At 43.0% G+C, this 16,853-nt stretch overlaps 1 protein-coding gene across 3 annotated transcripts in view; it reads right to left on the bottom strand.

Annotated features, from left to right (window-relative positions):
• SMARCE1 (SWI/SNF related, matrix associated, actin dependent regulator of chromatin, subfamily e, member 1) overlaps positions 1–16,853 on the bottom strand; it is a 970,790-nt gene that overhangs the window by 823,521 nt on the left and 130,416 nt on the right. The gene's annotated exons all lie outside the window — the stretch shown is intronic.

Raw genomic sequence — 16,853 nt, 5'->3', positions numbered from 1 at the left:
TTGACTTCTTCGAAACAGTCAAAGCCATAGATGAAGGGAAGGTAGTCCACACAGCCTATCTGGACCTTGCAAAGGCATTTGACACAATACCCCACTCGGGCATCATAGATAAGCTATCCAGCTTAAATATAAACCCCTATGTCACAAGATGGGTCGCAAACTGGCTCAAAGACAGAACCCACAGAGTGAGAGTTGCTGGAGCCATGTCAGACTCGAAACCGGTCACAAGTGGCGTCCCACAGGGTTCTGTCCTGGGACCACTCTTGTTCGGTATATACTTTTCCGAGGTACAGGCAAACGTGGGAGGACTATGGCTCACCAAGTTTGCAGACGACTGCAAACTGGGCGCCATAATCAAGTCTCCAGCTGACACAAACATCCTTCAAAAAGGTCTCACAGCGACAGATAACTGGTGCCAGCGCCATGGTTTAAAGCTAAATGCCAAAAAATGTATAGTCATACCCTTTGGCAAAAACAATGTGCCCACAAATTACCACATAGGCGGAAACCCATTAAGTACAGAGAAAGTTATTAGGGACCTGGGGACCCACGTTGATAGCGATCTCTCCTTTGAAAACTACATTGTCAAAGTGGTTAGAAAGACTTTCTACATAGCCCACCTCATCACGAAGGGTTTCACATCCAGATCAAGAGAGGTAATCGTACCCCTTTATTCATCCCTCATCAGGCCCATCATAGAATACAATGCCCCTTTTGGGATGTACCTTACCCGACACCTGCAGCAATTAGAAAGACCCCAAAAGTATCTCACCAAGAGGATCAAGGGTCTCAAACAGATGCCATATGCTGTTCGGTTAAAAAAACTCCAGCTCTACTCAGTTGTATACCGCCTACTTTGAGGCGATCTATGCCTGACATACAAAGCTATGTCAAATCCAGAATTAATGGACATGCTCCACCTCAGTAAATCTAAATCCCTTAGAGCCACACGCTCGAGGGACTTGAACCTCAGCACAGAAATAAATAGAACTTGCTGGAGGGACAGGTTCATAACCCAGAGGCTCCCTTCGCTCTGGAATAGAATTCCAGTTCATGTGAGGCAGAGAAGCTCACTGAATCTCTTCAAGAAGAATCTCGATAGGTGGATGGGGGATCGTAGGTTTGTCCCAGGGATTACTCCCGTGTCACTATTAGACAGAGGCACAGTAAACTAAACCTTAAAAAGGGCACAGTATACTCAAATCAAGGGGTGGCGTAAGCCATACAGAATCGGGCTAGACTTATAATTGCCCCAGGGCAGATAGCCTTGTATGAACCTATTTGTAAAAGTTTGTAATACCTCTTTTAAACCTCTGACATTTCAGTGGAATCCCATTTAAAAAAAACTCTCTAATTTTAAAGATGGTTTCAAAGGTGAGGTCCTCTCCTGGGGAGTCTGCCTTAGCAGAGTCCTCCTCGGGGGAGGCATCCAACAGGCATAGGAAAGGCGAGTCCTCTGAAGAGGAATCTGAAGAGTCCTCAGCATCAAGAGGATGAGGATCATCAGTCTGAGGCCCAGGACTGACAACTGGAGGAGCAGCCAGAGGGGAAGCAAGCATACAAGGCATAAGAGCCATAAAGGCATTAAATAAGATTTAAGACTAAGCTTACCAATCAGGCAAGCTTTCTGAAGGAGGAGAGACATGTTTTGTCTTTTGTTTCCTTTTTAAGGAAGAGGTAGGCTTGGAGGGCTTAGGGCCTAGGTCCAGACGGTTCTAATGCAGTGGAAGGACTGGTCTCGATGTCCTATACGAGCAGAGGTTCCCCCTCATCATCGGCACCCAATGTCTGCAAAGCCTCCACAGACATGCTTTCAGCCTTAAGTTCTGCAGCCTCCTGAATGGTACCCACTATACCTAACTCAGCTGGTTCCATACATTCTTCCAGGTGAACATCAGCACAGGAGGACCGTCAGGTGGAGGACGTGCAGCAGTAGGTTCAGGCCTGGAAACTTTGGCCTTTGTTATTAGCTCGACGGTTTGACAGGACGGCCCTTCCATCACCGAACCAGGAGTTTAAGACACTGTTTTTCTAAGTAGATGTTTAGAGTGTGCAGAAGGCTGGGAAAAGTCTTAGGAACGAAGGCCTGACAAAATTGTGAAGGTTTTATGGTAGTGGCTGGGCCCTAGATAGAAGAGGCAAAGCTCGTGGGCATCCTTACACGGGATCTGACAAATCGGACCTACACTTTCTTTTCCCCGGATGACATGAACCAAAGCAGACATGCAGTGACCAAAAAAAACAGCCCCAAGGGTTACTTATCTTAAATATGAAGATCCGACAGCAGGAAGAGTTGATATTCGACTGGCGGCAGAGAAGTTCTCAGGAAAGCTACATGCAGATGTCACTTATGGCCCACGCACTCTACGGCCGTCAGACGTCCCACATACTTTGTACTGACTAAAGCTTTTGTATATTAGCTGGACGTCGTTCCAGCAGCTAAGTAGACGATAACTCCAAAGGTTATGAACACTGCAACATGGGAACAGAAGGACATCCCTTTTTACCTTTGGGTGGAGGGTGAGACCATCTGTGGACAGAAGCAGATTTGGAGGGATAATTCCTATGAAACTTAGGGATATGAGAAAAAAAACAGGTTTCAATTCCTGAAAGGTTTTGCTTTGTCCTAGAGGGACTTAATTTCAGAAGTAGAAGTGTCAAAAAGGTTATTATCAAGGAGAACATCCAACAATTTAACTTTAATGTCATCCAGCTGAAGACAAAGCTAAGAGTAACAACTCCATTAATGTCGAGCCACTTGAGAGGTAGAACCCAACAAATAAAGGGCAGAGACCCTCCCTTCTGAAACAGGATGGTCAGAAATAACCTGAGAAGCTTGAGATAGAAAGGCTAAAACATAATTAGTCATATGAGTCTGATAACTGATCGCCCGAAAAGCCAGGGTGGCAGCAGTATAAACCTTTTTGCCCATCCATTCCATGGCACTACTATCACTGTCTGAAGGAGGCAACCTAGAAGACAACAGCTTCAAGGGTTTGTCAGAGGAGACTGACGACACAGAAGGACATTTATTACAGAAATCTGCAATAATCAGGCACATTGCAAAATCTGTCAGGTTTCTTGGGGGCTGGGGGGAACAGGGGCTGCTGAAAATGTATCTAAGAAGGCAGTCAGAACTGGAGGGACAGCACAGGGTTCGGGAGACTACAACTGGAGGAGTTCATAACAACTCTTCTGAATACCAGAAAGCAGAGACCACCACCACCTGAAATATGCCACCACCACCTGAAATATGCCACCATATGGGAAACAGTGTCCCCAAAAGAGTTCTGAAGGAGAATCTGAAATAAGAATCTTCTTCTTCAGGTCCACAGTCTAAAGAAGGGATATGAGAAGAGTATGCCAGAGACTCTTCCTCAGAATCCAAGTTCTCCAAAGACTCTTGCTCCATGTGCCTCTTAAGAGGAGCAGATGACCAGGGAGGAGCAGGCACAGAAACTCCTTGAGGAGGTTTCAAGGCCATCAAAGCAATAAACAGCCCCAAAGTAAAATCCTGCTATTTTCATTGGGGATCTGTAACAGCATGGGAAATGTGCTTGTTTTTTTGTTTTTTCTTATGAGGGACATCTGCATGAAAAACACTAGTAGGTTTGGACGCCTGCTGACGCTACAAGTGTAGTAGGAATCTCCTCCCAAACTATAATCTGCAGAATCCCTCTCAGTCCCCCTCAGATATAATCAGCTAAGGTTCCCCTTCAATATACACAGCAGACATTTAAAGTCTCTGAGAACGTGAGAACCTGGATCCATGCCACTCTCCAAAAAGGTCACAGTAGAGAAATCTGAAGCAATAACCAGACAATCTTCCAGGCATTCACAAAGCTTGAGAGATGACTGGGGGAGGGCTGGACAGCAGCTGAATCAGACCAGAGATTTTTGGCTTTTTTCTTGACAAGCAGCTTACCCCTCAGGACCGAAGACTCTACAAAGCACCTTGCGCCGACCACTCTACACACTGTTTATCTAGGTAAATAGAGAAAAAGAGAACTACATAGGGTCTTGAGAGACAAATGCTTGGCAGACAGAACACTGTGCAAGACCGTGAGAAGCATCCAAACAGAAGAGACACCGTTCATCACCATCTTTACAGGGAATCTGACTACCACACTGGCAACCTCTCTTCCTGGATGACATGTAAACTCACAACAAATGTTGGATAAGAAGCCCCAATGGAGCACTTCTCTGGAAAATGGCTTGGTAACCAACACAGAGCAGCAGCGTTCAAACTGGTGGCAAAGTTCTGAGGTATATGTCTCCATCCGTCACTTTTATGCCCAACACCTTATGCTGGGAGCATGTGTGTGAAGTAAAATATCTATAAATTCTACAGGTTTAGTATACAGGCTGAATGCTGGGCTATCCTTGGCAGTAGATCCCTTATATAAATGCTACACCAATGATATGGAAGGAAACTCTCCACTCCTGATGAAAAAAAACAGCTAAGATTCATTCCATATCATGGCTTACAGTTCACAAATTTAAGTAATAGCCACTAAAAATAGCATCTTCCAAGACAGACATTAAAGGGTGAATGAATCAGCTAGCTCAGCAGATAATTTTTTCTAATTAGCAATTAAAATACTACACCGGAACACTTTTTTCTAGGTGGTCTAAGCTGAATGACCCCCTTGAACTGTTTTACTGGAGGTCAGAAGTATGACAGAGAGAGTTCCACAGGAAGATAGGATGAAATAGTAGAAGCATGCACTCGTACAGAAATGCTTTGCGTCGGATTTGTAAAGGTCTGACAAATACTCCAGGAACGTAGCTGCTTTAGCTCTCTTTAGGTGAAGGTCCTTGGGCTGCCACCAGAAGTAGAACCTTTTACATTCAGCTAAGTATGACTTTCTTGCGTTAGGCTTCTTAACCTCTTTCATAATATTTAGAACATCCAAAGAGTACTTGCAGCCCTGCTAGAATAAGAGTAAGCTCGCCCAAGATGGCAGCCCTGCTAGAATAAGAGTAAGCTCGCCCAAGATGTCAGCCCTAGAGTAGCATGTTTGGGTGTAGCAAGAAACTCTCCTACTTTTGCACTTTTCTCTTGTCATGCCGCTCAGGTAAGGGAACCAGTGCTGTCTTTGCAAAAAGGGTGGTACGAGGATTACTTTTTGCCTTTCTTCCTTATTTCTGATCAGTACACTGTGGACATGACAAAAGCATAAAAGAAGCAGACCTGTCCAATTGAAGAAGAAGGCAGCCATTTTCCCTGCATCAGAAGTTGCTGTCCTACCACAGAGCTTTCTCATTTGCTTGTTTAAATGTGAAAAACAAGTCTATGTCTGATGCAACCCACAGCCTGTTCAGATGCAATAAAATATCCCTCATTCGAGGGGGATCTGCTCAAGATTTGCTCATCCTTGTCTACATTCTGCTCTGAAACAATCGTGTTGCAGTTAGTGTTACTAAGCTTTAAATCTCTTTCCTATGTTTGCATGGACACTCCACAGAGCAACTAACAAGAGTCCCTGATGGGCTCATGCATCACATCACTACAGGAGGGTGTGCTATAGATAAGACAGTACAGCTGTGATGAAGTGAAGGCTTTCAGGGCAAGGATGACAGCAATCTCCTCCTTGACATTATGTGCTCCCGCCACCTCCTTGTTCTTCCAAGATTCTTGTGCCTGGCAATCTTCCAAACAAGCCACATCACCAAAGTCTGAGGAACTTGAAGTCAGTTATTGAAGGCAGAGTTGTCTTGAAGGTCCAGCCTCAATTCTGAGCATACTTTAATCCATCATGAGATGTCTCCACTGATGAAGGAAAGCAGACAAATTCTGGTTTCTGATAGGTGCTTGCGTACCCACAACTGTTACTTCGGTTTTACCAGACTTCCCTCATGTGCAGGAGTGCCAATGGAACCATAACACTAGATGCCATGATACTTACTGGCCTAAGGCACTCCCCTGTAAATGAACAGTCTGTTGCAGAACATCTTTAAAGTATCGGATCAGGAGAAAGCATTTGCCCTGGGGAAGAAAGGTTCTGCTTAAGGCGATGTCCAGGCATGCTCCCACAACAACTAGCTTCAGAGAGGTTCAAACATGTCTCATTTTTGCAGACTGTAATCCCAAGATTCCTGGAACAAGTCAAAATCATTAGGATGCCTTCTGCCAAGATTAGACAGGTATCCAGGTAGAGAAGGAGAAAAACCTGTACAGAGTTTGTCCTACGAAGTGCAACTAGAGCCAGTCAATCTGAAGATTCATGACACAAGTGAACAAGTCAAAGGGTAAGGAGGTGAATTTGAAATGCCCTCCCCTGCAGCAAATGATGCAGTTTCTGTCCTTTCTGGAAATACAGCTATGGAGATATGACAACTCGAAGTGAAGGCTGCCTGAATGTATCTGCAAGCAGCACTGGTAATGAATGCTGAATTGTTAGCATTTTGAATTTTGTGACTGATTAACTTGCTTAGATAAGAGGTCTAAAATGAATTTGAGGACCCTCTTTCCTTGGAGCTAGAAAAATTCTTGAATTTCTTCCTGTCACGAGAACTTTTTCTATGGCTCCTTGACAGTTTCTTGCACAAGTTCCTGGTATGGCAGACAAATGGCCTTTGTGAGGTGTAGGAATGCCCTTTAAAAGACAGGAATGTCCACAAAGTGCAATTTCTACCCTTTTTTGAAGTAGGACAAGCACTCTTCAACTTTTTCTGAGGGAGGCTGCAAGGGGCACTGGACTAACATGGGCTCAGAGAGAAAGGGAAGAGACAGCCTAGCTAAGTAACAGCGGTTCCCTCTGGTACCTTGGTCAATAAGGACACTGAATACAGACCTCTCTTGCCACTCTCTCAAATTTCCTCTTTCTTTCTATTGTCAAATCTAGAGTTATCCTTTTTAGGGTGAGAAGACAAAGCCTCGTCAGGAAGCTTGGGACTGAAAGCTCTGCCTTACAAAGTAGTTGCATACTTTTCCTCCTGTGCCATACAGACTTTGAGCAAACGGTCAAAACAGGAAATTCACAATGAAATAAGCATTAAAGATCTCAGTTTTAACAACAGTATGCAGGGCAAGGTCCTCAACCAGTTATTTCCCTGCATTGCAAGCTGAGAAGCTGCTGTTCTGCATAAAGCATCCAAAGCATCATAGCCACATTTTAGTGTGTGGCGGCACCTAAAAGGAGAGGTTACAAGGGTCCAGCATCTCGTTTCAGATTCCAGTTTTACCCCTATGCCTTAGTTATTTTTCTAGCCATGAATGCTGATAACAAAACATGTGGGAACATCGGTTTAAGGCTCTGAAGGAAAGGATAACCGAGGTAAATGTTCTTCTCCAAAGTCTGTTCAGTTTTCTGATCTTATCACCACGATTGCAATTCTTATTTGGAGCCAAAGCCACACCTGGGTTTGCCGCAGGGTTCTCAACAAATTCGCATGGGAGTCCTTGACCCTGAAGAACCAATCGGGCTTCCTAGGAGCAGTGGAAGGGAGTCAGGATTAATAGATGTACTGTTAGGTCTTCCAAGATGGCTACACACTCAGTAACAGCTTAATTCTGGCTCTCCCAAGTCTGACAACCGTTCTGACAACAGAAACTTAGCAGAGAAAGTCAGAAGACCCTATTTTTCTGGGTAAATTTCAGTAACTGGCTAGTAAGTCCAGTGCCTGGATGCCGGGAAAAAAAAGTACAGTTTTGTACCTACCATAAATGTAGATGTTCGAGGATTCCCTTGCTGCAGTCCTGACTATTGGGTATAGTCCGCGTCCCAGTCGGCCCGAATACCAGAGTATAAGGCTGACGTCGGTCATGGCGCCTTAGACTGACGTCAGTACGTCAGGGTACTAATGCGCATGACCGACGTCATTTCCTCAGTCTTTTCTTGCCCCAGATGTCAGAAGACCCAAAAAGACAAGACCCAAAAACAACCTGCACCAATAAACATGTACAATATATACAAAAAATATAAGCATGTAAAGGCACCTACACAACCACCCTGAAACACAGAGGGGAAGGAGGGAGGGTAAATTGGACTGCAGCAAGGGAATCCTCGAACATCTACATTTATGGTAGGTACAAAACTGTACTATGTTCTTCGTCTTCCCTTGCTGCAGTCCTGACTATTGGGTAGAATCCCAAAGCAGAGGTAAGGGAGGCTGGCAAATTATAAAGTAGCAGGAGCTGACAACATGCCTTGTAAAACAGCTGTGGCAAAACCAGCTCTAGACTTAGAGTATATAGGCAGGTGATAATGCCTAGAGAAAGTATGCACTGAACTCCAAGTAGCTGCTTCCAGAATATCCTTAGTTGCCACCCCCTTAGAAATGCTGTTGAAGTGGCAGTAGCCCTAGTGGAATGAGGCCTAATCCCAGCTGGAACCTCTTTGCCATGATGGGAATAACAAAATGCAATGCAAAAGCCAATCCACCTAGAAATAGTTTGTTTTGACACAGGTTTGCCCTGTGAACTTAAAGCAAAAGAAACAAGTAACTGCTGAGACTGCCTAAAATCTTTAGTCCTGCTCAAATAATAACGCAATTGCCTGTGTACATCTAAAGTGTGCAAAATCTTTTCCCCTTTATTTTGAGGATCTGCAAAAAGTAGGCAAATGAATAGTTTGGTTTAAAGCCACACTAGAAACCACCTTAGGCATAAAGGAAGGATTAGTACGTAATGATACCCTGTCCTTATGGAAAATCAAAAGGGCTCTACTGCCATAAGGGCCTGCAACTCAGACACCCTTCTTGCAGAAGTAATAGCCAACAAAAAGCAGTCTTCCATGACAAATATTTCAATTCAGCAGTAGCTGCAGGCTCAAAAAGGTTGTAGAGTAAGTTTTTCCAACACAAAATTGAGATCCCAAGCAGGAGTAGGAGCTCTACGTGGGGTCTTATATTCTTTGCCCTCTAAGAAACTGCTTGAACAAAGGATGCGAAAACAAAGGTGGGTCACAATCATAGTGAGCTGAAATTGCTGCAGCATGAATCTTTATGGAAGAGAAAGACAAACCTTTGTCCAATAATTCAGTAAGATATTGAAGAGCCACACTCAAATTAGGCTCTGAAATCTCCAAATTCTTTGCTGTACTCCAAAATAAAAATCTCTTCCATTTTTCTGCGTACACTCTCCTAGTACTAGGCCTTCTAGCTTCCATAATCACATTTAAAACTTGTTGAGGAAGCTGAGACCTACCATGCTTCAACACAGAATATGCCAAGCTGTGAGATGAAGAGATTGAAGCTTGACATTGAGCAGATGACCGTCCTTCTGAGATAACAGATGAGGAATCAGAGGTAAAGGCCATGGAGGCTTCTTTACAAGACTCCTTAGAAGTGGGTACCAGTGTTGCGAGGCCAATCTGGAGCTATCAAAATCATCCTTGGCCTGTCCTGTCTGACCTTTAGTAATACCTTTGGAAGAAGAGGTAGAGGTGGAAAGGCATAGACATGAAGGTTTTTCCAACTGAAAGACAGAGCATCCACTTTCCAAGCTGTGTGATGAAACCCCTTTGTGCAATACTTTGGCAGCTGGTGGTTTAGTGGAGAAGCGAACAGATCTATGTCTGGAGTTCCCCATGACACTGTCAATTTCTGAAATACATGAAGATCCAGTTTCCACTCGTGGGGATCCATGATTTGTCTGCTTAATACATCTGCTAGGAGTTCTGTGCTCCTGGCAGAAACCTTGCCTGAAGAGTCAGTTGCAGGCTTAGCAGTCTCCCATAAAATCATTGCTTGCCTGCATAGAGGATAAGAATGTGTTCCCCCTTGCTTGTTGATGTACCACATGACAGTTGTGTTGTCTGTCAGAATCAACACCTGCCCTGGAAGAAGTAACTCCTTGAACGCCATCAATGCAAACTGGACTGCTAACATCTCCTTCATGTTGATATGTAGATGCTGTAGTCTGGCAGGCCACTTGTCTTGTATCCACTTTCCATTTAGATGAGCTCCCCAAGCAGTGTCCGAGGCATCTGTCGTTAAAATCTGACTAGCCTCTGGCCGGGTCACAGAGAGTCCCTTGTTTAGGTGACATTCCTGAGCCCACCACAAGAATTCCTTTTGAAGGCAAGGTATTATTTGAATGACAGTGTCCAAATCTTGGCAGTGCTGTGTCCATACATTTTGAGATACCATTGCAGCTTCCTCATATGCAGTTTGGCATTGGGAAGCACCAGAATACAAGATGCCATGAACCCTAATGCTTGAAGGACTGTCCTTGCAGTCAGCACGGACTGATGAGATAGTTGGTGGAAGTAAAGTGACAGACTCTTTTGTTTGTCCGGGGTTAAAAGGGCCATCTGGGCTGCTGTATTCAGTCTCACACCCAGAAAGCACATGTCTTGAGAGGGTACTAGACTGGACTTTATTTCGTTCACAGAATACCCTAGGCATCTTAGCACTGCTATGACATATTCCAGATGCTGTAGAAGGTGTTCCTTTTCTTGAGCCAGAATCAGGCAGTCGTCCAAGTAAGGATAAATTTGAATGCCTTGAAGCCTGAAGTAAGCTATCACTGGAGCCAGAACCTTTGTGAATACTCTGGGCGCAGTAGATAAGCCAAAGGGCAATGCAGAGAACTGATAATGAAAATCTCCAGTTCGAAACCGCAGATACTTTCTGCAACTTAGCCTTATGGGCACATGAAGGTAAGCTTCCTTGAGATCCAAAGTTACCATCCAGTGATCCTTGCCCAGCAGAGGTAACAGTTGCTGTAACGTCAACATCTTGAACTTGGGAATGTCCAGATAAGTGTTGAGGATAGATAAATCCAAAATTGGTCTCCACGTGTTCCCCTTCTTTGGTACTAGGAACAGGCGAGAATAAAATCCGAAGCCCCTTTCTGACACAGGGACTGGCTGAATAGCCCCTATCTGGAGTAACTGAGAAACTTGCTTGTGAGCCTCTTTTCTTTGTGGAGGAGGAACATCTGGCATGCCTTTGAAAGGGGCATTGTGTGGAAATAAAATCTGTACCGTGATGAATGATATCCAGCACCCATCTGTCTTGAGTGATTAAATCCCAATTTTCTTGAAAGAGACAATCTTCCTCCCAAAGGAGCTGCCAGGCGAGTCCACTGGCAGCTGAAAAGGCAGGTCATTGGTTCTGCTTACGAAGGACTGACCCCTGCCCTCACCAGAAGTCTGAGCAGGTGAACTGTCTGATCTAGGCCTAAAGAACCTTGAGCCCTGCCCTACCACGTCTAGACCTACCCCTAGACTGGGAACCATAAGCAGGATATGTCCACCCCTTAGCAGGCCAATTTCTACTAAACTTGGAGGCTGCACCTGCAAAAATCTTTAACAGTCTGCATAGACTTAGCTTTGTCCTCCATTTTCTTTAAAACTGCTTCCACAGGCGGTCCAAACAACACATCAGACTGTAAAGGAGCATCCAAAATCCTGGTCTTAACATGCTCAGCTAAATTCTGATCCTTCAACCATGCATGTCTGCGAAGAACAGAACTAGTAGCAGCCACCCTCGAGGAGGCCTGAACAGCATCAAAACCACACTGCAAAGAATGCTTACCCACTTGTTCAGACACATGAACCAAATCCAGCAATTCTTTACACTCAATACCTTCCGCCAAAGCATCCACCTTAGATTTCAATTGTGAAAGGAGATAATTCTGATATTTCAGCATATGAAATTGACAATTCAACGCCCTCATGGCTAGAGTGGAAGAAGTATATACTTTCTTACCCCACCTATCCAAAGCCCTTGCCTCTTTATCCGGGTACAGGATTTTTAACCACAGAAGCTTTAACACCTTTAGGCCCCTGAGAAACAGTTTCTGGGTCGCCCTGGGACTCTTAAACAAATACTTATGAGCTTGGGCACCCTATAATACCTATCAGGCTTAACAGGAGCAGGAGGCAAGGAATCAGGGTTCAGAGAAGCCTCTGCAAAACATCCTCCACCACATTCAACACAGGAGGAATAGCTAAGGGCCTATGCTGAGGCAAAACAAGAATTCCCTAAGCCTTTTTCTGGAGTCAGAGTAATCTTGGCCTTCCCATTTAAAGTGCTCCCTCATGGAGTGAAGAGTCTCTGAAAATGAAAAATCCTCAGGAGGAGAAGCTGTTCTTCCAAGATTCTTGTGCCTGGCAATCTTCCAAACAAGCCACATCACCAAAGTCTGAGGAACTTGAAGTCAGTTATTGAAGGCAGAGTTGTCTTGAAGGTCCAGCCTCAATTCTGAGCATACTTTAATCCATCATGAGATGTCTCCACTGATGAAGGAAAGCAGACAAATTCTGGTTTCTGATAGGTGCTTGCGTACCCACAACTGTTACTTCGGTTTTACCAGACTTCCCTCATGTGCAGGAGTGCCAATGGAACCATAACACTAGATGCCATGATACTTACTGGCCTAAGGCACTCCCCTGGAAATGAACAGTCTGTTGCAGAACATCTTTAAAGTATCGGATCAGGAGAAAGCATTTGCCCTGGGGAAGAAAGGTTCTGCTTAAGGCGATGTCCAGGCATGCTCCCACAACAACTAGCTTCAGAGAGGTTCAAACATGTCTCATTTTTGCAGACTGTAATCCCAAGATTCCTGGAACAAGTCAAAATCATTAGGATGCCTTCTGCCAAGATTAGACAGGTATCCAGGTAGAGAAGGAGAAAAACCTGTACAGAGTTTGTCCTACGAAGTGCAACTAGAGCCAGTCAATCTGAAGATTCATGACACAAGTGAACAAGTCAAAGGGTAAGGAGGTGAATTTGAAATGCCCTCCTGCAGCAAATGATGCAGTTTCTGTCCTTTCTGGAAATACAGCTATGGAGATATGACAACTCGAAGTGAAGGCTGCCTGAATGTATCTGCAAGCAGCACTGGTAATGAATGCTGAATTGTTAGCATTTTGAATTTTGTGACTGATTAACTTGCTTAGATAAGAGGTCTAAAATGAATTTGAGGACCCTCGAGCTAGAAAAATTCTTGAATTTCTTCCTGTCACGAGAACTTTTTCTATGGCTCCTTGACAGTTTCTTGCACAAGTTCCTGGTATGGCAGACAAATGGCCTTTGTGAGGTGTAGGAATGCCCTTTAAAAGACAGGAATGTCCACAAAGTGCAATTTCTACCCTTTTTTGAAGTAGGACAAGCACTCTTCAACTTTTTCTGAGGGAGGCTGCAAGGGGCACTGGACTAACATGGGCTCAGAGAGAAAGGGAAGAGACAGCCTAGCTAAGTAACAGCGGTTCCCTCTGGTACCTTGGTCAATAAGGACACTGAATACAGACCTCTCTTGCCACTCTCTCAAATTTCCTCTTTCTTTCTATTGTCAAATCTAGAGTTATCCTTTTTAGGGTGAGAAGACAAAGCCTCGTCAGGAAGCTTGGGACTGAAAGCTCTGCCTTACAAAGTAGTTGCATACTTTTCCTCCTGTGCCATACAGACTTTGAGCAAACTGTCAAAACAGGAAATTCACAATGAAATAAGCATTAAAGATCTCAGTTTTAACAACAGTATGCAGGGCAAGGTCCTCAACCAGTTATTTCCCTGCATTGCAAGCTGAGAAGCTGCTGTTCTGCATAAAGCATCCAAAGCATCATAGCCACATTTTAGTGTGTGGCGGCACCTAAAAGGAGAGGTTACAAGGGTCCAGCATCTCGCTTCAGATTCCAGTTTTACCCTATGCCTTAGTTATTTTTCTAGCCATGAATGCTGATAACAAAACATGTGGGAACATCGGTTTAAGGCTCTGAAGGAAAGGATAACCGAGGTAAATGTTCTTCTCCAAAGTCTGTTCAGTTTTCTGATCTTATCACCACGATTGCAATTCTTATTTGGAGCCAAAGCCACACCTGGGTTTGCCGCAGGGTTCTCAACAAATTCGCATGGGAGTCCTTGACCCTGAAGAACCAATCGGGCTTCCTAGGAGCAGTGGAAGGGAGTCAGGATTAATAGATGTACTGTTAGGTCTTCCAAGATGGCTACACACTCAGTAACAGCTTAATTCTGGCTCTCCCAAGTCTGACAACCGTTCTGACAACAGAAACTTAGCAGAGAAAGTCAGAAGACCCTATTTTTCTGGGTAAATTTCAGTAACTGGCTAGTAAGTCCAGTGCCTGGATGCCGGGAAAAAAACTATAAAGGATCTGGAGAAAACTCAGCGACAAAAGATGAGGAAAAACACAGACTGGGAGAAATACTGCAGCTGTTCAGCAAGAAGCAGTGCAAGTTCCAGACATGACTTTTAGTAACCTACAGGAAAGTATAAGGCAGCTAAACATAGACCTGGTTAAAATAAAACCCTGAGGGAGTATAACGCAAACAAAAAGCTAGAAAAAAATAGAAGCTTTAAACAAATATTCAGATAACGTGACAGAACTGCAAAACCCAGAAGATGAAATGAAGAAAAAAAAGACTGCCTGAATATGAGACTGCACAAGAAGAGAAGATTCAAAAATAACAGAATTGGAGGACAGAGCATACAGGGAAAATCTGAGATTTACTGCTGTACCAGAAAAGCTAGAAGGAACACACAATATTAACTTTATGAAACCACAAACAAGCAACTGTACTGGTATTACTCAACAGAATTGTTAATTGAAAGGGCACACTGAGTATGCACCAAATCTAGTTACTAGAAAACAACCTAGGACCTTTAAGTAAATGCAATCTTATCTACAGGAGGAGTTGATTCCGACAAAACTGTGGCAGAAGGACAAAGTACTAAAAATGGGAGACAGCAGTGTGTTTGTGGAGAATGACTACTCACTGTACACCAAGCAGAAGAGGAGTAAGTATATTCGATTATTTAAGAAATGTCAAAAAACAGGCATAAGAATCAAACTGCTGTACCCAGCCATCTTCAAAATATTTTTCTCCGGAGGAGCAAAAACATTTTTTTGATGAACCACATGCTGAGGAGAAAATACAAAAGTCTGCCCAACAAAGGGTGAACTGTGAAGCATAAGGAGGTTCTGCTTCATGTCCTGGTGATGTGAACTACAGAGAGACTGAGCCTGTGAAATCTTTTCTACTGTTTCAATGGAAAATGCCTGAAAGAAAGAAGACAAATGAGATTCGAACAGAAGAATCGAGAAAACGTAAGGAATGAAACAGAGACAAGATTTAGGAGATGGCAATGAAAATAAATAACATGAAAATTCATAAATGCAAGGCGATAAAGCAATAACTATACTTGTGAAGCATGACAGAACAAGAAAATCTGAAAATATGGGACTTCCTTGGACTTCGTTAAACTTGTAAGAGACTTTAAAGCATACGCCTTGCTTCATGTTATTAATGTTGGGGAAATAAAATCAGTAACTTGGAAAATGAAAAATGTGAGAATACAAAGTAATACGTAAAACATGGCAGAACAAGAGGATCTGGAAATAGTGGATTTTTGTGGACTTTGTTAAATTTCTAGGGGAGTCTAAAGCATATGCTCTGTCATTATCCATAGGAAAAATACTTGGGAGAGGAGAAGAGGAGGGAGAAAGTTAAGCAAAACATTTTTTTCCTTAATGGTGCATGACTTTCTTTGCAAGCTACAAAGTAAAGTTTTCTGAGTTATTTCTTAAATGTAATGGGGATACTTTTATAGGGCTTATGTTTTTTTTTTTTCTGTTTCTCCCTTACAAAAAAAAAAAAAAAAGAGAGGAAAGGTCTGGTTAAGAGAGCATAAATAAAAAATGGTGTGCTTTTTTTCTCATGCTTGTTTAGGGGAATGACAAATGCCCTTGGCTTTATCCAACAAGTCATATTAGAAAACAAGTAAATGAATAAGAATACTAATACTTTAATGCTTTTTTTCTGGTAAACAATGCATCTTTAACAGTTTTGTGTCTGGGTTTGCATGTCCCTAGAAGGCAATCTGATTAAGAGAAAGGACTTGGAGAAAACGTTTATAGTGGTTTCTAAGCTAAGACAGTTATAAAAGACAAGACAAAACAGACAGTACTTACAAAAAGCACGGGCTGTACCATGTGTCTTAGCATGACTAAAGTACAGTTGTGTACACTTACCATAAATGTAGATGGTTCGAGTATATTCACTGTTGCAATCATTTTATTCAGTTTTTCTTGCTGCAGATGTCAGGTGCCCCCAAATGGGGAGCAAAAAAAAAAAAAAAAAAAAAAAAAATATATATATATATATATATATATATATATATATATATATATATATATATATATATATACACACATATATATACATACATACATAAACAGAAATATATATAAATGCACTTTTAGCAACATAACTTTACCTTCAACTACTAGCAAATACACCACAAAGGCTTTAGTATATAGTGAAGGAAAGAAAAGGTATAGAAAAGGGGGATGGGCAGGTGGGTAACCCGGACTGCAACAGTGAATGCACTCGAACATCTACATTTATGGTAAGTGTACACAAGTGTACTATGTGCTTCATGTCTCACTGTTGCAGTCATTGCATTTGGGTAGAATCCCAAAGCTATGGATGGGAGGATGGAGCTAAACAGCATTAGGAGCAGCTATACGGCCCTGCAGAAAGTACAGTTTTGTACCTACCATAAATGTAGATGTCTGATAGGTATGCATCTGCAGTCATCACATATGGGTTGTCCTGCCTCAGGCAGCCCTTTGGTCGGCCGGATTCCAAAGTCTGGGTCAGGCGTCGGCTGATGTCGCCCTTTCCGCGACGGCAGAGCGCCTGGGGTATAAAAGCATCAGCCGACGCCATCTTCCTCAGTGTTTCTTGCCCCAGATGCCAGGTGCCCTCAAAGGAAGGCTAAATTTGGAGAAATGCAATAAATTCCAAACATGCACAGAAATATGTATATATATATATATATATATATATATATATATATATATATATATATAATCTATATATAAAACAAATACACCATAATAGATAACCGCAGCTAGCTAAAAGAGGGAAAAGTATCCAAT

The sequence above is a fragment of the Protopterus annectens genome, chromosome 13.part0 (assembly GCF_019279795.1).
Source record: "Protopterus annectens isolate FY-2018-M chromosome 13.part0, PAN1.0, whole genome shotgun sequence".
NCBI lineage: Eukaryota > Metazoa > Chordata > Ceratodontiformes > Protopteridae > Protopterus > Protopterus annectens.
This window is presented reverse-complemented; position numbering and strand designations above follow the sequence as displayed.